The sequence below is a fragment of the Diceros bicornis genome, chromosome 19, assembly GCF_020826845.1.
Source record: "Diceros bicornis minor isolate mBicDic1 chromosome 19, mDicBic1.mat.cur, whole genome shotgun sequence".
Lineage (NCBI taxonomy): Eukaryota > Metazoa > Chordata > Mammalia > Perissodactyla > Rhinocerotidae > Diceros > Diceros bicornis.
In genome coordinates, this window is record NC_080758.1 from 20714750 (window position 1) to 20739461 (window position 24712).

Consider the following 24712-nt stretch of genomic DNA (forward strand, 5'->3'; position numbering starts at 1 on the left):
GACATAATCAGAGACACAGTTCAAGCAAACTAATTACATCAGGACATGCAGAGGCTGAGCTAACCAGGGGCTTTTGAACATGACATGTGCCTTTAATCAAAACCAGGCATCAGGCGAATACAAGATGCCCCAAGCTGGAGTTATGCAGCGTGTTGATTCTATAGCAGATATTCCTAAGGCCAGGACTGGGGTCTGGGGACTCCCTGAACAATACTGCCACTTCCCCGCCACTGTCCCAACATGTGACATTCTGAGACCAGGATGGGCAAACTTTGATTGATGGGTGGCAGAAAAAGGGAGCCATCTGGCAGATAAAGCCCCTCTGCATGCCTCTCTGTTGAACTGTTTTCAAGCATGGTGTTTCTGACAGAGATCTCCAGCATGGCTGAATGACTGGTTTTGGCTCTCCGTGAAACCGTGGTCACATAGGTATTTGCTTCTATCCTTCCCAGCCTCACTCTCACTGCCTTGGGATTGCACCTTCCAATAAAACATTAGCACTTCGTCTCAGATTCTGTTCTAAGGTATCCAGACGAAGACACCAATTGCAAGGCACTTTTTTGTGCATTTTATACACAATGTTTTATTTAATCCCCAACCATCCATCTAAGATAGATATCAACATTCCATTTTTATAGGAAAGGAAATTGATAATCAGGGAGTTAACTTATCCAAGGTAACCCACCCAATAAGTGGCAGGGATAAGATAAAAAAATACGTTCTTGTGACTTTAGTGTTTATGTTCCTAAACACTACACGATTCCATCTTCCAAACGGTGGCAGAACTCTCTGGATACAGTTAAATAGGGTGAGAATTGTTGGTAAACATCTCCCAGCATGCTTACATAATCTAAAGCGCACAGAACTGAATCAGCCTCGTTAAGCTGAGACTGTAAGGGTATATTCTCTGCTCCATACACTCTGCACACTTTAACCAGGGCTACATTTGCCAGGTGGATTGAGTTCCAAAAGGCACCTATTCACTTACATGTCTGCCTGCTCTACTAAGCTAAGAGTTCCTGGAGGGAAAAGCATGTTATATTTATCTTTGACTCCACGGAGTCCACCACTGTGTAGTTGGCACTAAATAAATGCTTGAGGAATGAACTGAACAGTGAATTAACATAACATTTTAGTAAACGTATTTTAATTTTGGTGTTTATGCCTACAACATAATAATTAGTTGAAAATTAATTAACCACAGAATAGAATTAAAAAAAAAAGACTACTTAGATTCTAACTGCAAGTTCACTTAAGTACACCTACAAATCTGACTTTAACCTCTAGTCCTTCGTCAATTAGCAAGAACTGCACTCTCCAGCCGGCTGTGGCACAGGTGAGCATGGCTATCCTGGTTTGCCAATCCTCTTCTGGGTAGCCCCTCTCAGTTTGGAATGGAACTGTTAATGTCACTTATCAAGATCTGTACTAAAAATTGCACCAGGTTCAGAGTCAGTTTCAAATGACCATGATGTTTTTCAGAGTAAATGACTTTGAAGTAAAGTAAGACCTTAGAACGTCCACCCACTACTCAAAAACCCATTAATATGAAAGCATTTCCTGTAGACTGATATTAAAAGTGACGTTTGGGGGCCAGCCTTGTGGCATAGGGGTTAAGTTCAGCATGCTCTGCTTCAGCAGCCCAGGTTCACGGGTTCAGATCCCGGGCACGGACCAACACCACTCATCAGCCATGCTGTGGCGGTGACCCATGTACAAAATAGAGGAGAGATTGGCACAGATGTTAGTTCAGGACAAATCTTCCTCAGCAAAAAAAAAAAAAAAAAAAAAAGTGATCTTTGGCTGCAGCTGGTCTAGGTTTTTCTTCCGTCATGTGCTGCCTCCACTCCCTTTTTGGTCTTCAGTTTCCTCCATGATGAATTATCCCTCTATTGGCCTTCCTGTCACACCTTTTTCCTACTGCGTTCTGGTGCTAAGCTAATTTCTATAAGGCCTTTCTCTTTACTGTTTTCTCTCCCACTTCTGCCCTAGAGAGATGCTATTGCTCTGATCTAGAACGATTTCCCTCTTCCTCCTCCCATTCCAAGCCTAAGCTTGAGCCCAGCTCCATGGTCATCTCCTCTGACATTCCGTTACTGACTTAATACACATTTATAGTGACCGTGTATTCAAAAGTTACACAGTTTCGCAGGGAAAATCAGAGAATAATTGAATGCAGAGGCCAAAGTATCTCTTTTCATTCTAGAGCTTGGTGTCTGGTTCTAAAAGACCTTTCAGTATTTGGTTTTGTTTTGTTCTTTCGTTTTGGTTTTGCTCTTCATCCAGTCAGGTATATCTAACTCAACAAGCACTCTTGTTAATCGTTACCATTGCTTGGAATGGTGCTAGGTGCTACAAGATTTGTAATGGAGGAAATTAGGAAAAATGGAAAAATGATGCAATGATTCTTGGCCTTCCCTCCATACAGCCACACAGTGGAAGCACTGGGATCCCAGCTCCCAAAGTCCTTTCTCTTCTCCTAGTGGACTTAAGCATTCTCTCATTCAGTGGTAAAGTTCTCTTCTCATTTGTATCTATGATATCATGACAAGCTGATTAACTTCTTAGGTAAACATCAGATAGCATTATGTAACAAAAGGTCTGGGAAAATTACTGGGAAAGTCTGGCAGTAATGTTCATGTTCAGAACTCCAAATGTCACCTAAGATTGTTGAAAGACCTATTTAAAGGAGGAAAATCAAAGATATGTGATAATTGGGAAAATCACTCAACTTCTCTGAAACAGTTTTACCACCTGTGAAATGGAAAAAACAGCAACAATAATAATAACACCAGTGCATCACAAGCTTGTTGTAAGGAAAAAATAAGATAATGTGTGGTCAAGCGTTTGATAAACTGCAAAAGTTCTAAGCAGATGTAAGTTATTACATCGCACCCAAAGTTCAGAAATACAATTAGGCACCCACATTGTACCACGGATTCAGCTGTGATTAATGCATTCACTTTGCAAACTCTAGGAATTAATAACCATTTGCTATACATTCATTATGATCGCATTAATCATTATAATTGATTGGTTAATTAGCTAATTATGGTTATAATGTAGATGTCATATGCATTTCCATAGGAATTCTTTGGTAATTCAACATTAATTAATGCCTGACCTTATCTTGATGCTAAACAGATCATGGGAGCTACATTCTAGCATTATTTTGATCAAAAGGGGACATCACAGAAGAATCTATTGGAGCAGGCACCATGATTTTCTGAACACTGGGCTTTAGTTGGAGAGCAGTAAGAATTTTTGAGAAGTCAAAAGCTTGGAGCTTTCTTTATTTTTTATAAGTACTTTTAAATTCTTCTTATTTCCTCTTTGTACAATGCAGGAAACACGGGTCCATCTCTACTCCTTACTCCTCAGAGCAAGAATTTTCTCAAAATGCAAAGAAGAGCATCTGAGAGAAAAACAGGAAACAGTTATTGAAAACTGCCCACTGCTTTGCTGGTGACCACAGAAACACAGGAGGAATGATCCAGCCTCTGTCCCCAAGAATCTCACAATTTTCTAGAAGCCTCAAGAGTTGCACAAGCAACACAGAATTTCAGTCGGCCATGCTTTCAGAGATATTTAGAAAAATAAAATCTTATTTGTATTATTTGTTTATCATTTCTTTTGTTATAATCTATAGATTTGGGAATGCTTAGAAAGGAATTTAGGGAAATCAGGAATAATTTTTAAATTAGAAAAAAAGTCAGTTGTTTGCTACAGTGAATTGGGAAAAAAATACGATACTTTGGAAATCCTCAAAATTTGGAAGTTAGCTAAATGTAAATTAATTGAAAACTGACAAGTACAGCAGATAATGCAATTACATATACATTTTATGAACCCATTGATGGATGTTTTATACTTCTGGGTGTGTATTGTCCTAAAAGTGAAATATCTTTAAAATTTAGAAAGTTAAATGAGTGGAAACTTGAGTATTCTGGTTTTCCTGAAGGGTAAAATCACCTTAGTTATCACTGAAATTTAAGATATATAACATTTGGAACATATTACAAAATCCATGAAATATGATGTCATGGAAGATTAATGTCTGAGAGTCTAAACGCTACTATGACAAAAAGTAAGCTTTTAAAACTAATTTGAATTTATCCATTATCACAAAATATTAATTTCCCCCTAAGACAGAAAGTTCAAATATAATTACGTATAATGCATTAACAGAAGAGTTCTATGATTTTTATTGTGGTCAAGTGATTTGAGCCAAAATTTGATTTTTTTCCTAAAGAAAAGGTGAAAACTCTACTAATACATTTGGAACAGTCACAGTTAAACTAAGAACTTGTAAGTAGAGTCATTTGGGGTGATAAAAGAGTTCAGAACAGAATCGATCAGCTTGTGGAAGCTGACCCCGTGTAGGTGACAGGGCAGGAGAAACTCCTCCTGGAGAAAGGATTTGTGTTAGCTCTGGTCCTCGGAAGCGCAGACACTAAGACAGAATCAGAAATGCAATAGCTTTATTAGCAGTACAAGGAGAGTGAGCCAGAGAAGGTGGGAAGAGCTCTCAGATCATAATGCAGGTCTGACATCTGTGAAGGATTGGAGGAAGAAAGGAAGATTAAGTAGTAAAAGTCTCAGACTGCTGAGCAGTTCCAAGAAAATTCCACATAAGCCAGTAGATTACAAGGACAAGAGCCCATCCCAATACCTTCTTCACCGTGAAGCAGGTCTCTTGGTCCGATGCTGTGTAGTGTGGGATTCCACGCCTTGGGATCAGGCATTCCATAAGCCCTGGCACAATGGTGCTAGTTGAAGTTCTTCAGGCAGGAAAGGCAAACCCATACTCAGGGTAGGTGTCTATTTCTGCAAGGACTACCTGTTGACCCTTCCAGGATGGAAGGGCCACATGAAACCAACTTCCTAACAAACAGCTGGTTGGTCTCCTCAGGAAATAGTGCCATACTGGGGACTCAGCGCTGGTCACTTGTTGACAAGTTGGACATCCAGGGGCAGCAGCAGCTAGACTGGCCTGGGTAAGTGGAAGTCCATGCTATCTGGCCCATAGTAGCCTCCATCTCTATCACCATGACCACTCTGTTCATGTGCTCCTTGTATCCTGCTGGAGTGGCCTATAGTGAAACCTGGCTAACGTCAACTGGCTGAGTCATTTTGTCTCTTTGATTGTTCAGTGCCTCTTCCACAGTTAATGCTTCCCAGTGGGACTGAGGTGTGATACAAAAATCTTCAGGCTTTCTGCCCACTCCCACATGTCCATCCACATGCCTCTACCCCAGACTTCCTTGTCTTATATCTTCCAGGACTTTTCCTTCCAGGCCCCTGACCAGATGGCCGGGCCATTGGCCACTGCCTCAGAATCTAGATCTTATCCCACCTTGGGCTACTTCTCTTTCCACACAAAGTAGATGAATGGATGACTGTGTTATGGGCTGAATTGTGTTTCCCCAAAATCCACATATGGAAGTCCTAACCCCTAATATCTCATAATGTAACCATACTCAGCTATAAGGTCTTCAAGAGGTAATTAAGTTCAATTTTTTTTTTAAGGGTAGAAGAGAAAATTTGGACATACAAAGAGACCCCAGGGGTGTGTGCACACAGAGGAAAGACCACGTGAGGACATAGACAAAAGGCGGCCATCCACAAGCCAAGGAGAGAGGCATTAGAGGAAACCAAACTTGCCAACACCTTAATCTTAGATTTCTGATCTCCAGAACTGTGAGAAAATATATTTCTGTTGTTTAAGTCACCCAGTCTGTGACATTTTGTTATGGCAACCCTAGCAGACTGATACAGGCTACTTCAAGATCCACCCACTGGGAAGATTTTTCCCTCTCTACTGTCTTTGTAGGCATCGTTCCCCTTATATCTGTCAATTGTCTGAGTCATTGCCCTGCAAGGATTTTCCCTCCACTGAGACAATTTCCCAGATCACCACTGGTGAGCTCTTTAGCAATTGGGTTGTCAACTTGTGCCAGAGACTCTCTGTGCCCCACACACCACTGAGAATGAGATCCTATTTGCCAGCTGCATAGTGAATAAGATAGTCCCCAAGCCCATCTTACCGCCTGCACCACTTGTGCTGATTCAGTTTCTCTGAAAAGGCAGAATTAGAAGTGTATGAGATGGGTCGGCCACATGGCTTAGTGGTTAAGTGCGTGCACTCCGCTGCTGGCGGCCCGGGTTCGGATCCCGGGCGTGCACCGACGCACCGCTTCTCCGGCCATGCTGAGGCTGCGTCCCACATACAGCAACTAGAAGGCTGTGCAACTATGACATGCAACTATCTACTGGGGCTTTGGGGGAAAAAAAATAATAAAAATAAATAAATAAAAAAAAGAAGTGTATGAGATTTAGTGCAGGGGATGCCTGTGAAGAATAGGAAGAGGATGCTGGAGAAGGCAGGAGAGCCTTCAGGCCTGATGCCTGTGAAGGAGAGGGGAGGAGGAGGACTGGATAGAAGAGTTTCAGGGCCGGCCCCGTGGCTTAGCGGTTAAGTGTGTGTGCTCTGCTGCTGGCAGTCCGGGGTTCAGATCCCAGGCGCGCACTGACGCACTGCTTCTCCGGCCATGCTGAGGCCGCGTCCCACATACAACAACTAGAAGGATGTGCAGTTATGACATACAGCTATCTGCTGAGGCTTTGGGGGAAAAATAAATAAATAAACAAAATAATAAAAAAAAAAAAAGAAGAGTTTCAGACTTAGTGCAGTTCTGAGAACATCTCGGCCTGCCCAATGACAACTCCTCATGCCAAAGTCACCTATCATAAAAGGAAACAAATTTTCACTTGTAAGATGAATAAAGTCTCTAATGTATAACACAGTGACTACAGTTGATAATTCTGTATTGTAAAATTGAAATTTGCAAAGTGAGTAGAACTTAGGTGTTCTCACCAAAAACAAACAAACAAAACGTAAATATGTGTAGTGATGGATATATTAATTAACTCGATGGTGGAAAACTTTTCACAATGTATATGCACATCAAGTCATCACGTTGTACACCTTAAATATGTTACGATTTTATTTGTCAATTATACCTCAATATAGTTGGAAAAAAGTCACATTAAAGGAGTCCTGAAACTCGCAGGAATGCACCTGCATTAGTGCCCCTTGTGTACTGAGTCATTGGCATCTCATAAGAAGCATGGCCTGGGTGACACCACTGGGGTGAATCCAGAAGGGCTGCAACTGGGAGTCATCAGTCAATTAGTCCCCTGCAGCAGGGGATCCGAGCATTTTCATGGCCACCACAGGGCAAGAAAAAGGTAGCAACACGTGCCATGTTAGTGTCCTACTACTAGGAGGACAGCAATGACACCATTATCCAAATGGCATTTATCATTAAGTCTCTATAAGCTTTAGGGCAGGTCTTGATTCTTGTGAGAGTGCAAAGGAGCAGGGAGAGAGAAGAGGATGCCTTCTCTGAAATGCCTGCCCCTTTGTCCTTCCTTTAGCTATGATCAGCTGTTTGGTAGGAAGAAGAGAGAGAGAGAATGAATGAGAATGAACCATCAATCTCCCTCCTAGCTCAGGGAAATGTTTCATTGGATTTCTTTCGCTTTGATGCCCGTTAAGCCCATGGGGTAGAGCAGGCCAGCAAGTGAACCGTGGGCTGGGGGAGGGGAGACAGGGTCTCCCTATGGTTGCCACGCTACGTTCGTAATTTATTATTAACTATCTCTTCTGCGCCATGGTCTATTGGACCCTTCCAGGGGGCCAGCTCCTGGGGCCAGGACCGTGGTTAATCCAGGCAGATCAGAAGGAACATTCTATTTACTTGCTTCTTTCCTTAAATCTAGCATAACTCAACCTGGCCCAAGGCAGAATAAGTTTGCTTGACCTTGACTGAAACTGAGAACTTGGGAGAACTCAGAGTTAGACTACTGGCCACACTTGCTTCATTCATCACTTGACAAGTTGGCAAGATCTTGGTGGAGCAAGTTCATACCTTTGATGTCATGGCCTTGTTCTAAGAACCTAAATAAACATTTTTTTTTTTAATGCTGATCATCTACAGTGTTCTAGATGTTGTGTTACAGTCCCTGAGTTCATTCTGTCAATCAACAAACAAACGTTTACTGAGAATGTGCTACTTGTCTAGGGCTATACATACCAAGAGCTAGAGATACAACCTTGAACATAGAAGACAAGACCCCTACTTTGGGTGATGGGAAGGTAAGGAGTGGGGAACATCAGTAATATCAAGTTAAAACTAAAATACACTCATGTCAGATTGTGTAAATTGCCATGAGGAAAATGAAGAAAGAGAAGTAAGTGACTTATATTATAAAATTAAATCTTCTCAAATCATCAATTTGGGCAGCTGCTAATATTTCCATGTTACCCAGGAGGGAAAGGATGTTCAGAGAGGTTATTTAACTTGCCTCCTACAGGACAAGGGGAGGGATTTGAACATGAGCCAATATGTTAGCCTAACTTACACCAAAATAGTTCAAAGTCTCAGCTCAGCCCCCAATAACTGCGAGATTTCCCTCTCCCTGGCCTTTCCCCTGCACTGTATGTTCCCGCCAAATGAATTCCTTGCAGTTTCTGAAGAAGTCCCAGCATCTCTTGCCCCTAGTCCTGTGCACAGTCCGGCCAAGAGTTTCCCCAAGTGTAGGATGCTCCCCACATGTGGTTCTGGGAGATGAATTTGCATGACACATGGACACATCTTTGAGTAACACTGACTCACATAGAGAGAAAGTCATTCTCTTTTCAAGTCTTTTTCTCTGCTTCTGATTATATTGAGAAGAGTTTAGTACTAGACAAGCATTTTTGAACACTTGCTGAGTTCCTCTTTTAAAAATATGCTTTATTGAGGTATAATTGGCATACAATTATCATAACTTTTGTAATGTTCTTGCTCATTTTAACATCTGTATCGGGTTCTGGTTTGGTTTCAGTTTATTTTTCTCCTCATAGTGAATCATCATTTGTCATTTCTTTGCACGCCTTGGCAATCTCTGATTGGATGCAAGACATTGTCAATTTTACCTTGTTGGGTACTGGTTGTTTAGCTGTGTTCCTGGATGCAGATAAGTTATTTGAAAACAATTTAATTCTCTGGGAACTTGCTTCTAAGATGGGTGAGGTGGGATCAGAGAAGTCCTCACTTTAAAGCAGAGCTATTTATTTTCCACCACTGAGGAGGACGCTTTTGTGTCCTTACTCCTTCCTCCATGAATCCTGAGGTTTTCCAGTCCGGCTGGTGGGAGCCAGCATGATTCCAGCCCCGGGTGAGCAGAGAGCACTCTTAACTCTAATCCCTTCTTGGCGTGAATGTACTGAACACCACTCAGCTGAACGCTTGAGGGGAGCCCTCTGCAGATATCTAGGGTTTCCCGTCTGTGCAGCTCTCCCTCTCAGTAACTGTCTTGTGAATTCCACTGCCTGCATCTCCCTGCGCTCTCAGCTCTGTCTCCTCAGCTGTCAGACTCCACCTGGGCGTCTCCTCTTGCACTGCAGCCTAGTGATTTTTATATTCTTTTAAGTATTCTTTAGCTTTGTTCTAGAATGAAGTTAAATTACTTGGAAACAGTTTGGTCCTTTGGAGTCTTGCTTCTAAGATTTGCTAGGTGGGATCAGAGCAGTAATCACCGTAGGGCAGGTTATTCCCTCGACAGGAAGCTGGGGCAATCTGCGGGCTCACCACGTGTTTTACCACTTCTCAGGGATCATTGTCCTTTGTTGCCTCTTGTTCAGGTCTTGAAAACCATTACTGCCATGTTTTGTCTGTATTTTCATTGTTTTAGTAGGGAGCGTAAATACAGACCCTCGTGCTCCATTTTGGCCCAAAGCAGAAGTTCCCTCTCCTCATAACCCCCTTTTTTTTAAAAAAAAAAAACAGAGATAAAGCAGATCCCAAAGCTTTGCACAGGCAAGAATATATGGCCAGAATTTAATAACTTTGTTTCTTTTGTATTTATTTTATGGTTAATTTATTTATAACAATCAATACTGCTTTTCCATTAGTGGTAGTATCAAAAATGTCCATAGTTAAATGAACTGAAGTTCAAAGAAGTAATCCATTTAAAGAACATAGTAAAGAAACAGCAGGGCAAGTCCTAAGCAGAGAAATCAGGTAATTAATCCTTAAGAGAGTGAGGGAATCACTGAAGTTAGGGGAGCGCTGATATAAGGGCTCCTGCTTTCCAGCACCACTCCCTCTCAGCCTCTTGCTCTCCCTTCAGCAGAATTCGTCCGTCCTGGGCTCTGAGTCCCGCACATCACCACCTCTTTACCCATCCTATGCTGATCTCTCTGAGAGCAAGTGTCACACTACACGGTCATCCCTCGGTATCCGCGGGAGACTGGTTCCATGACTGCCCACGGATACCGAAATGTGCTGATGATCAGGTCCCTAGAGTTGGCCCTCGGCCCTCCGTATCCGCGGGTTCCCCATCTGCGGATTCAAGCAATCACAGATGGAAATTACTTGGTCCGCGGTTGGTTGAATTAGCAGATATGAACCCACAGATATGGAGAGCCAACTGTAGCCGTATTTTCAACCCTGCATTGGCCTCCTTTGTTTTCCTCTAGACCTGTGCCATCCGGTCCAATAGCCAGAAGCCACGTGCAGATATTGAGCTCTGGCAATGTGGCTAGTCTGAATTCAGATGTGTCATAAGTATAGAAGACGCACTGGATTTAGAAGACAGTCCAAAAAAAGAATTTAGAATATCTCATTAATAATGTTTATATTGAGTACATGTTGAAATAAGAATATTTAGGATATATTGGGTTAAGTAAAATACATCATTAAATTAATTTTATCTTTTTCTTTACCTTCATTATAATATGACTACTAGAAAATTTGATGTTATCTCTGTGGCTTGCGTTCTCTGTCTATTAGACAGCACTGCTATAGATGCACCATCCGTCTACACATCCTGCCTCCCAGCACGAAACCTGACACAGAATAGGAGCTTTTCAAATACCCGTTGAATATTACCGATTGAATGAATACTACAATGAGTGGCTTTAATTGCATTGGGAGTTCAAAGAGGGAATATTAAAGCAGGAGACCGCCCCAGTTTCTTCATCCATATCGTGGGGATAAAGATAACATCTACCTCATAGAGATAGTGAAGATAAAATGAGATAATTTACAAAGAACTCTTGACACTGGGCCTGGATCAATGGATATGCTCAAGAGAAATTAGACATTACATGGAAAATGTCTTAACTTAGAATCTCTTGTTTATTGTGCAAATGTGCTTCAGACCCTTCACAGGGTTCACGTGTAAGGGCCCTGCTCTGTGGCTTATAACACCTTCACCTTGTGCCCATCCCCCTCTGCTTATTAGTGTTCTGATATCTCGCTACTTATAAGCCATGATGTGTGTGTGTGTGTGTGTGTGTGTGTGTGTGTATCAGTAAAACACTTTCTCCCAGGTCTTATCTTATTGCTAAAAATAATGTACTTGTAAATTGCTTTATAAATTATTTATCATGAGGGGCTTCATCATTGAACAATGCTACAACGTACTGTGAAAATGGGGGCAGGGGGACTGGAGGCGAAGGAGGGAGAGGAGAAGGCATTGGAATCACTTATAAATAATATATTCATTGGTCAAAGAAAGTTATCGCCTTCTATGAAGTGTTTGGAATTCGTCTTGCATACTAAGTGGGCGTCCTCTTGCCAACTCCTGGGTGATCTGCTCCAGCCTCTTTGCTGCTCCATCTCTGAATTTGGTGATTAGGATGCCATTTATTTATTTCAGCCAAAGCCACAATTGCCACGTCTCATCACCTGGAAATAAACAGCAAACAGGGCTGACTGGGACCGCGGAGGAAACATAAAGATGTGTTGGCAACTCCCAGGAGCACAGTCTGCGTCCGTGAGTGGGGCTGTGCGTTTGGTATTCATCGCGCAAGTGCTGTGCCTAATGAAGGCATTTGGTATTCATGTGGATGTCACATGTATTTCCAGAGACACTGGGCTCTAATTTAGCACGGGTTAATGGACACCTCTATTAAAGTGTTATCGAAAGTTTGACATTCAAATAACCCAGTTGAAAAATCAGACAAACCTCGACATTAAATTTGAAGGGGAGACAGTGTAGAAGTCAAGTATATAAATGCCAACTTTAGACAGAAGCATTAATCCGCCTTGGAGAGGGAGGAATGGTTGATCCAAGTGCTTCTTGCCCTTTTACTTCCCCTCGCCCCTCCCGTGCCTAAGCCTTGGTGTGTTCCCCAACTGCCACGTCCTAATATTTCTGCAATAAGTGTGTGTGTATTGGGGGTGGGGGTGAGGGGAGGCAGAAGGAAGGTCACAATCATATTAAATGAAAGGTGCCACTCACCTCTTAAAATCCCCACCATATCCTTGGCCCTTAGCTCTAATCCTTTCAGTAACCATCTAAGGCACATTTTATTATTCCCGTAAAGAATGAAATCAAAAGCTTAGAGAACTTAACTGATTCATGGAAGGTCACACTTCACTAGGTCACACTTCAAAGGATTAGAACATTCACTATATGTATATTTATTTTGTCTATTCATTAATTTAACAAATATTTATTAGGCACTTACTTTGTGCCAAACTCACTCCCTAGCTGGTTCATATTAGCAAACAAAACAGACTCTTCCTATAACTACTTTGGGAAAAGATCCAGTAGTGTTTTATAAAAGTAAATTTATGCTTACTCTATGACCCACTAATTTCCTAGGTATTTACCTAAGATACATGAATGTAATAAAATGTAATAGAAAACTCGTGGCCTCTTTATTCATAATAACCAAAGAACAAGGTGAATGGAATTGAATGTTCCCAACTTCTTTATTCATAATAGCCAAAAATAGAAAATAGCCCAGGTGTCCATCAACAGAAGAACAGATAAACTGTGGTATACCCACACAATGAAATACTACTCAGCAATAAAAAGAATGAACTTGGAAGAATCAAAAATGTCACGTTGAGTGAAAGAAGTTTTACAAAAAAGAATCCATGCTCTGATTACATTTATATGAAATTCTATAAAAAGAAAAACTAATCAACATTGAAAAAGATGGGAACAGTAGTTGCTTCAAAGGTGAGTGGAGTTGAGGTTTGACTAAGAAGGAGCATAAGGAAAATTTTGGGGGTAACATCATCGTTTTATGTCTTGATAGGGGTTTGGGTTTGATAGGTGTATGCATTTTCAAAACCCACCAAACTGTACACTTAATACTTGTGCTTTTCCCTATATGTGAATTTTACCTCAAGAAAAAAGAACCATAAGTGAATACTGAACTCTGGTTAATAATGAAGTGCATACTGAAGTGCTTAGGGGTGAAGTAAACCGATTTCTCCAATTCAGTTTGAAATGCATCCAGAAATAAGACATATGGGAGGATGGATGGAGGGATGGATGGATGGATGGTGGATGGATGGATGGACGGATGGATAGAGGGGTGGCTGGCTGGCTGGATGGAGAAGGATGGAGGGATGGGTAGAGGGAAAGATAGGTGGATCGAGGGAAGGATGGATAAAGGGGTGGCTGGATAGAGGGATGGATAGATGGATAAATATGTGATAAAGATACCACAGCAAAATGTTACTTGCATGATCCAAGGGATATGTATAGGAAGGTTCATTCTACAATTCTTTTAACTTTTCTGTATGTTTAAAATTTTCTGTTATAATATGTTGAGAAAAAATGTTTTAAAATGAACAGAAAGACTTTTTCCCTGTGTTCATGTTGCTGACAGTCTAGCAGTGAAGGCAAACATTAACCAAGGTAAACACACAGGTAAATATATAATTGCATATTTGGGTGACTGTTATGAGGAACAAAGATAGGGTTCAGTGTGGGAGATTTATTGGGGGAACTTGTTTAGATGAGTGGTCAAGGAAAACCTTTTTTGGGAAGTTATGTTTGGAAAAGTGAAACATGAAATTGAGAAAGAGGCAATGATGAAAATTGTGTGTATCCAGGTGAGAAGGAGGAACACGTCCCAAGAGAGACAGCATGAGTGAAGACCCCAAGGGAAAGAGTTTAGCTGATGCAAAGAAATGGAAGAAGGCCAGTGTGGATGGAGTGCGGCCAACGAAGGAAGGAACCAGTGAGAGGTGAGTGTAGAAAATGGGGCAAGGCCTAGATCATTCAGTAGTTCACAGACCCTGATAAGTTTTAAGCATCTCTGGGTGAGTCAGAGCACTCCTCGGTAAGGTATTGTGCTCAAAGCTGAAGGATAAAACAACAACAATAATGATTACTAATATTTATTGTTGGCTATATGCCAGGCACTGTGTCAAGCATCTTATAACTTAGCTCATTTAAACTTCACATCTCTCCAAGCCACATACTATTTTAAACGGATTTATAAATATGCATTTCTTGTTTTACACTTGAGGAAACTGAGGTAAGGGAGAGGTTGGGTCGCTTACCTAAACTCACACAGCTAGTCCAAGGTGGAGGTGGGATATGAGTCTGAGATAATAAGAGGCCGATAGTCACCTTATCCGAGGAATACTTGGGGGAACTGGAATGCTTTGCCTGCAAGTAGAGAAATCTTACTGGAGCCCCAAGTGTCCTCTTTGAATCTGTAAAGCTATCATGGGGGAGATTTTATTTGCACCCTATAGTTACAAATATCTGCGTTAGCATCAATGAAAGGCTATTCTGAAAAAGCAAACGAGGTCAATGCTAAGAAACAAGCAAAAAATTGTAATAAAGGGATTTGCCCAGAGATGGAAAAGACCACATCAGGAGTTAGGACTGATGACAGACTTCCTTCCCTTTGAGTCATTGGAGCCTAGGTTGGATGGCCATGGGACAGAGGGACTCAAACAACAGACGTGGGTTGGACCTGATGACTTTTAAGTACCTCTCAGCCCTGGGAGCAATCTCAATTGTGGGACAATCAAGCGATCAGGCTCTGTATGTGGCTGTGGCTTCTCCAGGAGGTTGGCAGCAGCTGTCTTCCTAGGGCTGTATTAATAACATCTTCATCCACGCCACACGCACAAACAACATTTGCCATTTGAGCCACATTCTTTGTTGGCCTCATGAGAATGGCTGGTGAGACTGAGTTCTGGCTAAATAGACAAAGCCTGAACTGGCAAGGCAAGCACAATTACTGCTCACGAAGGGGAATCAGTGAGATCCCCTGAGTGGGAAAGTTGTCTGGCATTTGCTGGTCTATGATGCTGTTCTACAGGGGTTAAAGACAGATAGCCTGGAAGTGCCCAGTGTCTATGGACAGATCTCCGTGGACTCCAAGATTTCTCAGGGTTTGGAATGGAGGGGATAAAGGACCCAGGCTCTGGTAGCCCCAGTGGCACAAGTGGGAAAAAAAATATTTGAGTTAATCTCAGCCCTGAACTCAGCCACTGAGGCCAGCAGGGTTGTAATTGCCGTTCTCATGTTGTAGATATCTATTTGCGCTTTTATCCTTCACCAACATCCTGACACGTAAGTGGATAAGCAATGAAGTGATCTGAGGGCTTGCCATGTGCCAGGCACTGCGTTGCCCACTCAACTGTGGCATCTGACTGAATCCTCACAACGACTCTGTGAGTTAGCTTCTGTTATGATGTTAGTTTATAGATGAAGGCAGAGAGATTGAGTAAGTTTTGTCAACTCCACACAATTGCAATATGGAGCAACTGGAATTCAGACCTACCAAAGTCAGACTCCAAAGTCTTTGTCTTTAACTACTACCCCCTATGAATGAATGAATGAATGAATGGCACCTGAAGGAAAATCATGAATCCAATAAATCTGAACCATTAATTTGGGATTAAAAAGTAAATAATAATTGAGAAGGGAAAGTTATTTCCAAAAAAGCCAAAGCTGAGGAAAGTGAAAGAGCTGGGCACATAATTTTGCTCTACCCTTCCTAGTGGCCAAGCTGGAGTGAAAAGGAACATGGATGGGCTACCTGGCTCTCACACCCACTAAATGGAGGAAGATGAACTCATCCGGAGAGAGTAGCTTCCTGGCCCCGAGCCCCATGTGGATGAACATCTCTGAGCAAGATCTCAGCTCCAGGAATGAGCAATGTCCAGACTTAGAATCCTATTTCTGCCTATTTAGTTCATTTAATATCCCTTCAAAATGAGTTCATTTTGGATATAAATTGCATTATTGCTTATCTAGCTGTGGTTCTGACCTTCATAGGAATGATTGGAATTCAATGACACAAAATTATTACCATTATCTGGAAAACAGAGTCGGCGTAGGTTGGCCCACACATGCATGTACGGAGCAAACTCTAGGGTTACATTAAGTGCAAGACCACTGCGTTCACGCTGCTCAGCCTCCACTTGGTTAGAGGACCAAGGGTCGATTGTCCTATGGTGGAAATGATCAGGCTATAAGTGCCCTGACAAAATCTACTCCCCAGTTTCAAAGTTGTTCAGTTGATTCCAGAATTGGCCTTAATTGCCCTATCTTGGCTCTTTTTAGTAGTACACACCACCTCCTCCATTTCTGTTCCAATCACATGGTCTCTGGCTCATATATATTATCGTAGTTCCTTTCTCTTGCTAGAGAAATGTTATTTGAGCAGTTCAAACAATAATAGTTTTTTCCGCTTTCCGTACCCAAAAACCCAAGGCTTAAGGGAGGTAAGTTAATGTCCTCAAGTTCATATATATTGTTAGGGATGGAATTGAGTTTCAAACCCAGGTATGTCAGACTCTAAATCTCTTTCCACTGCACCACCCTGTCTCTAATGAGGACAATTAGTAGCCTACTCTTAATAAGGTGCAGCCACACAAACCCAGGTATGTCAGACTCTAAATCTCTTTCCACTGCACCACCCTGTCTCTAATGAGGACAATTAGTAGCCTACTCTTAATAAGGTGCAGCCACAGTGACAACCCAGGCTTCTCTGTTGAGGCTCACATTTTCCACATTACTTCAAATGGATGTGAAGTTAAAGGATTAAACCTCACACTGGAGTTTGCAGGCTGTGCTGCTTTCACCTTAGGCAAGATCTCTACTAGAACATAGGCAACTGTCTTATTTGCTCTATCTTCTTTTCTTGAACTTACTGTTATCATTGTACTTCCAATGATAAGACTGTCCCTATCAGAGTCAAGACCCCATGGTTTCTTATAGATTTTTCCCAGCACCTCTGAGATCCTGCCCAAGGACCTCTTAGCATGTGATTAAACATGCGTGTGGAGGTGGGGTGCTCATTCACTTGTGATCCTTTCTCTGGAAACCCCCATTACTAAAATGTGGCTGAAGAGAGCTGGAAACAGTGCCAGCCCATTATCTATTAATTCTTAATAAACTGGCTGATTATAATGATACTTAGATGATGAAAAGGGATTGGTAGACAAGATCTTATCTATCCTAAAATCCAATCTGAACAAAGGCAAAATGCTGCAATGATACACCAGACACTCTAGGAGACATGCAGTAGTCCATTTATACTAAGCCCAGACAGATCCGCGTGGGGACCTCCTGGCCACAGCTGATGGGCTTCCTGTGCTCACAGTCTGACCCTTAAACAGGTGCTATTACCAAACTCTTCTATCGGCATATGCCTAAAACTTTTATGTCTGCCTCTATATGTCTCTGCAGCTCGTATTATTTCACACTTGTTCTGAGAATCAAGCTTCAAATCACTACATCATCTACCATAGGAGGAAACTAACGTTACATTCTAGAAAGGACTATAAAGGAGACAACCCAGAAGCTAGTTTCGGAAATCAGTTTCATCTTAAGGGCCATCTTTAATGGATTGGTACTGGCTGCTGGGAAGGCCATGTTGAAGACTCTGAAGCTATGTCCAAGCCCAGTGGGAAAGAGGCAGTAATTGATTAGTGACGTTTTCCACAGACACAGGGAGTAGGAGTGAAAGCAGCAAGTGTGTTTAATGTCTGCCACATCTGAGAGAAGTTCTCTGTCTTTCTAATGTGGACAAGAATTTCCCATCCGTGCAATTAGATCAACTGTCTGTGGCAAAGCTGTGAAGCAGAGTCTCTGCCTCATGAAGGAAGCAGACTATGGGCAGGACCTGGAGGAATTAACCTTGAGAAGCAGCTTCATGAAGATGCATGTAGCTCCTGGCCACACTTCGATGCCATGATCAATCTCAACAACATTCTTTCTTCCCTGACCAGTCCCGAGACATGGACTCTTGAGTTCATTTTGAGCTCCTGGCTCCAAAAGTTGGCTCCTGTCCTGATGTCTTTCTGTGCACACGCTCAACAACATTCCCTAATAATGTTCCATACCCTGGTCAGAATTTGACTTCTTTAACAACCTCAAAAATACTCTCCAGTGCCTTTTTGTTCAGTCTTATCACGGCGGGTAATATCCCTTCAAGTTTCTCTATTTCAATCACTTCACTCTGCAAAGGAGAAGTCTTCTAGGTAGACAGGGCAAGAGATTTTCGAGAGACTACCAGAGATACAGGAATGGGAGATCTGTGATGCTGATCTCCTGACTCCTAGTCCAAGTCTTCCCGGTGTGATGTGTGTGACTGCTCTGCTTCCAGGACCAGCGTGACAGAGCAAAGCCATTACCACAGAGGAATACCTGATACTTACAACTCACAATACTTATGTACATATTCTCACTCTCATAACTATAGTGGGAGTCCTTAGGTGAAGATCTAAGCTATGTACCTTTGGGAGGCCCTAGTATGTCCGGGGGACCACGGGGAAAAACCATCTTGCTTTAAATTTCATACATTCCAAGAACTCATAGTCAGGTCCAAGCCAGAACTTTGAGGCTGAGATCTAGGATATATAAACTGTCAGGAATAAAGACCACCTCTGAATCCCTCAGCCAGCCCATCTTAGGGTGTATGAATATCACTGAGGGAGGGACATTCAAAGTTCACGAACTATGTGTGTTTATTCACTTGATGCTTTTCTCCCCAGGTGAATATGAAGGCATCTGAATTCTTTTCAAAATCACTTATTTAATCGTCTACATGTTCCTTGTGTGGGCAGGAATCAGATCTGCCTTCTTGACCACTGTAGTCCCCACTCCCACTCCCATGTCTAGAACAGAGCCAGGCACGTGGCTGGAGTCTACAAAGGCTGTGTGGATGAGAGAATATGAGGCTGATTCTTTGGGAAGATGTATGGGTTAGATAGACTGTAGGGGAAGAGACCTGAGGCTGTATATAATCCAGGATTAGTTCAGAAAGATATCTTGGGAAGCCTGTAGCATTGTACCAACATTGTGCTGTGAGGACGTACAACTTTCAAAGGCCAGAGTGTGGTGGGAAAGAGAATGGATTCAGGATCCAGTCTACCTGGGTTCCAATCCCACCTTAAACTCAGGCTCTAACAGATCACTTAACCTTCCTATCACTCAGCTTCTTCATCTGTAAAATGGAGATACATAATAATAGTACCTGCCTCCTAGAGTCATTGAAAGGATTAACTGAGTTAATGAATAAAGTGTTTGAAACAGTTCTTGAATTCTTTGGTGGCTGTGGGAGGATATTTAATAAAATTCAATACTAAAAGAAAATGAAGATGGAGTTGATAACATTGCAATAGAAATTTACCAATTGGCTCCTTAGCATTGAGTCTCCACTATTTGGGTAATAGTTCTAATTTTAGTTTAGAGACTTGCCCCTTCACCACCCTCAGTCTTCAAGGTTTGGGAGGAGCGAGGAGTGGAGCACATAACCCATAGTACCTTCAGCTTACAGTTAAGAGTGGGCACATGTCCTAGATCTATTTGATCAGGAAAATTCTCTAGCCTATATGGCTATGACCACCTAGGACTCCTTTCCACTGGAGGTAAAGCTGGAAGGAGCTGCCAGCAGCCACTTTCCAAGAGGAGGAGAGTCTACCTGGGAATAGAAACAAAACAGAATACACATTTATGTGACTTGAGAGGCAAAAAAAAACCCAATCTTGATGACATCATTTGACCCCCTGTATCAAGCCACATCTGAAGGCCGATTACTGATCGAGTTTTCAGTTATATGAGTCAATAAATTCCCTTTTAGCTTAAGCCAGTTTGGATTGGGTTTTCTGTGACTTACAACTGAAAAACTCTTCAGCTGCAGATACCTATAAGCTTAAGAGGAACGCCTGAGAGTTTGGCTTTGGATACGACTTTTAAGAGCTACTACCAAACCTAACACTTTGGAGGGTTAATAGCTCATCAAGGCTTTGGGTACTTTATTCAACCTCTGGGACATTCTATTTCTTGCTATGGGAAAAATGGGAATGATAAAACCAATCTTAGGAATTGCTTTAAGAACTAAACGATATAATATATAGAAAATGCCTAACAGTGACCTCCATATTTTGGGATCTCAGTCAATGTTCTGCAGGATGTCCCAGAAATGTGGAAGCTCATATAAAAATGCATTTTTAATTCATATCATAATTATTTCTAGAAGAGTTTTAAGTGACAAGATCACAAAAGAGTGTGCTGAAATTAGGGTGGGTACTTGATGAAGGGTGGAAGTTTTGAAAAAAGCAAAGGAGACAGGATGCAAATTGTTTTCCTTCTAATAATGTAGGAAAATAATAACAAAGCATTCTGGATTCATCAAGAAGCGTTATATTCTAAAACAATTTTTCTCAAATTTTCCTAGGAATAAGAAATAGATGGTATACTGGTTCATAATACAGGTTCCTGAGCCCCACCTCAGACTTGGTCAACTGGCGTATCTAAGGAATAAACCTGAGAATCTGTATTTTGTGACCACTATCCGATGTAAGTTTGGGAAAAAAATGTTGTAATATTCAAAATGCTTCATGAATATGGTACAACTTTTCTTCCCACTACGTTTCTGATTAGCTAGAGTTGGTGTCACCATTTTAGAAATTAAACAAATAAAAGAGAGCTGAGCACCTTGGTTAGTGCCAGAAAATGTTTTAGAGGCAAAATTCTCTGTAATTCCAGGGCTGGAAACTCATAAGCTCCAACTTTTGAGTGTGTCCCAGATTCTGCAGAAAAGAGAGTGAAAATGCACTATGTCCAAATATGTTCATTGCCGTGATATCTAAATTAGAAAAACTGGAAAACATCCTTGAGCTAGATGCTGTGATGCCCTACCCAGATGGCTCTGCAGGGACCTGTAAGACAGCCCTCAACTATCTGCACTCTTTGGGAATTTCTTTGCCTGAAGAAAACTGCCTTGCCTGAGGTTCTAGCCCACATCCAATGACTGATCAATGTGGTGGTATAAAGACCCTGTCTTCGTGCCCCGACTTGAAACAATTTTACAAGACCATCTCAGCCTCAAAGCTTTTCCCGGAGTCAGCTGAGGCCTTCCTTGCAAAGGCATGTCATCTCAACTTCTCCTTCCACCCAATCCTGCTTTCTATCCCTGCCTTCCACAGGTGTTGCTCCCCAAGAGCACTCTGTAATCAACCTTCTGCCTGCTAATCTCCCTCTCAGAGCCCACATTCCGTGGAACCCAACCTGGGACAATCCTCCATGTCCAGAAACAGGGGACTAGTTAAATATATCATTGTCCAGCCATTGGATGGAATACTTTGTTGCTATGAAAAATGTTATTTACAACAGCCGTGAAGAAAATTAAAATGAAATATAAATGATAAACCATAATTGATGAAAGTACAATACAAAAATCCATGCAGGCCATAATTACTATCATGTAAAATTTATCCACAGACAAATAGATAGAGTTGGAAGGAATACATAAAAACTAAATGGTTGTTTGGGATGGAAAGGGAAGATGGGTTATTTGTGATTTATTCTGAAGTGTTTAAAATCATTATTATGAGATCGTTTCCACAGCAGACAGAAAGGTACACTAAATAATGAATCACATATTAATCTGAGAAAGAGAAGTCTAAAAAGTGTCAATAGTGTGTATCCTATCTTGTTGGAAACATTTCTTGGAGAGAAGAGGTGGATCAGATTCTTACTTCCATGTTCCTCTGTCCTGTTGCTGCTATTTTCGCCACTGGTTGGAGAATCGGAGGCAGGAGTTGGCTCAGGCAGCCAAGCAGGAAGTCTCAGGCCCATGACCATCTGCCTGCTGGGTCTGCAGGAAAACTGCTCCACTTACCTTGCTTGCCTTTAGGTTCTAGCAACATCTATCCTTTCTAGATTTGGTCACAAAGTCGCTCCAACTTACCCATCAGAGCATCAGTAATTGAGCTCATTCTGAAAAGAAAAGAGAATCAAATTTAGAACAATTCTTGCCCTCAGTCCCTTGCCCCAGGGACAATTCTGGGTCTTGTTCTACAGTCCCCCAGAGGGCCCCAGTGGGGTTCAGCCCCAGTGGTGTGCAGAGCTGATCTGTTCATTGACTCATCCTGCACCAGCTCCTTCCCTTTCTTATCTCACTTCTCCACTCCCTTACTTGCTCCCAACTTGAGATAAATTACTCCACTCAAATGCTTGTCTCAGAATCTCCTTCTGGGGGAACCCAACCTAAGCCAACCTGACCCCTTTCTTCCTTCATATTCTAGTTCTGTTACTAAAATTACATTCTTTGGGGTAGTAAACATTTGCCAAAGGTTTATAGTGACAGAAGGAGATGACATAGTAGCATGGAACACCAAGTTGATCGTTAGTGGTGATTAACCAAACATTCCTTGGCTGACCCTGGCACAGGAAGTTCCTCAATGGTTTGCTTTCTCTCCTGAGTCGTTGACTAACTGGCCTCTTCTTGGGTTCTCTTCTCTTTCTCAATCTTTCTCAACTCTCCTCCTCTCTTTTCTCCCAGGTAGCCTGTGGAAATATAAAAAATCACCCCCACCCATCCAGGCTATGCCCAGGAAACATAAGTGAAATAAACATATTCCTCTCACCAAAGCATCATCCTTGAGTTTTCTAAAAGAAAAGCAATCTCTCTCCCTGAGTTGAACTCAATCACTTTTGTCTTATACACAGGTTTTTCTACCTGTTTAACATCTTTGGCATTAGCATTTATCAGATTTCCAAAAATGCCCCCTTTCTATGAATTCAATTGCTATTCAATCTCTGACCCCACGAGACAGCCATGTTCCTTCCTTGGAGGCATCTTCTCCACAAGGTGGATGATGACAGACTCTCGCTGAGCACCTTCCCCCAGAAGATCCCTCAGAGTGGCATTCCCCTGACAATGCCCTCCCAAGAGTGCCTCAGAATTGCCCCAGGAATCTGAGCTCATCAGAGGAGAGGCTCAAGAAAGACTGAGAGAGGCACACTCTAGCATGGCAGTTTCTCAAAAAATTAAACATAGAATGAGCATGTGATCCAGCAATTCTCCTTCTGGGTATATACACAAAAGAACCTGAAGCAGGGACACGAATAGATATTTGTACACTCATGGTCACAGCAGCATTATTCACAATAGCCAAAAGGTGGAAGTAATCCAAGTGTCCATTGGCAGATGAATGGATAAACAAAATGTAGTCTATATGTACGATGGAATACTATTCAGCCTTAAAAAGGCAGGAAATTCTGACACATGCTACCTCGTGAACCTTTAAGAAATTATGGCGAGTAAAACAAACAGGTCACAAAAGGGCAAATATTGCATGATTGCACTTATATGAGGTACTAAAGTAGTCAAATTCATAGAGACAGAAATTAGAATGGTGGTTGCCAGGGGTTGCAAAGAGGCAGGAATGGGGAGTTTTAGTTGGAGAAGATGAAAAGTTCTGCAGCTGGATGATGGTGATGGTTGCACAACAGTGTGAACGCACTTAATGACAGTGAACTGTACACTTAGAAACTGGTAAAAATGGTAAATTTTATGTTACATATATTTTACAATTGCTTAAAAATATATAAATAAATGAAAAAGAGAGAGAGAAGGCACGCTCTCCTTCTCTGCTTCTGCTCCTCAGTTAGCTGGTGACCAAAAATAGATCCACAGCATTAGCATTGCGCCTGTCTTCTTGTTAATTGTCTTGTTTTAGATGCAGATGTTTTTCACTTACAGACAGTGTTTTTGGGGGAAAAGGAATACAAAATGTGCTGGTTTGGCATTTCTGAACCCAGTAAACTTTGATGAGTTTGAATGGTATTGCTCCACTGCAGATAAACATCAAATCCAGGAAAGCTGCAGCCCTTTTGTTTTTCACAAGCTCTAACTTAACAAGACCTCTTTTAAGCAGGAACGCCTGTGGAATCCAGCATTTTCTTTGTTCCCTGAGATACTATTTTTTTAATGCATGTGAGGGCTGTGTGTGTGTGTTTTCTCTTTCATTTTTTCTTTTTTAAAATTTCTTTTTTTGCCTACATATGGTGAAAAAGCAGAAAAGATCAGTGAGCGAGTTATTGCTCGAGTCTCAGAAGGGATGAGGAGTGAGCCAGCCTCGCTGAGCCTCTTACCTAAAATACCAAAGAAGAGATACATCCCGGGGTGTGAGGTCTTCTTGTTCATCCACTCTCTTGCCTCTCACTCTCACCTTTGACACTCATCGGCTGCACTTCAAAGAATCTGTGGACCAGTCAGGGGTCCACCGTAGGAGAGGGCTCAGCTTCTAAGTGGAAAGCCCTGGGTTTAACTCTGAGCTCTGTCATTTACAAGCTGTATAACTATTACTGCACAAAATTGGGGTTCTGTTGCCTGATGCACATAAAGGGCCAATTTTTATGGCATCAGCTTTTGAGACAAGAAAAAAGGTTTATTATGAGATCAACCTGCAAGGAGATAGGCGGCAACACTCTCAAATCTGTCTCCCTGATCCAGGGCTTGGGGCAAAATTTATGGGATGAAAGGCAGGCTGGTGTGAAGTGTAGAAATAGGTGATTGGAGGTAAGGAGAAGTGAGGTAATTGATGATCTGTGCAAGCGTTTCAAGCTTCATGGCCCTTCATCAGCCGCATGTTCA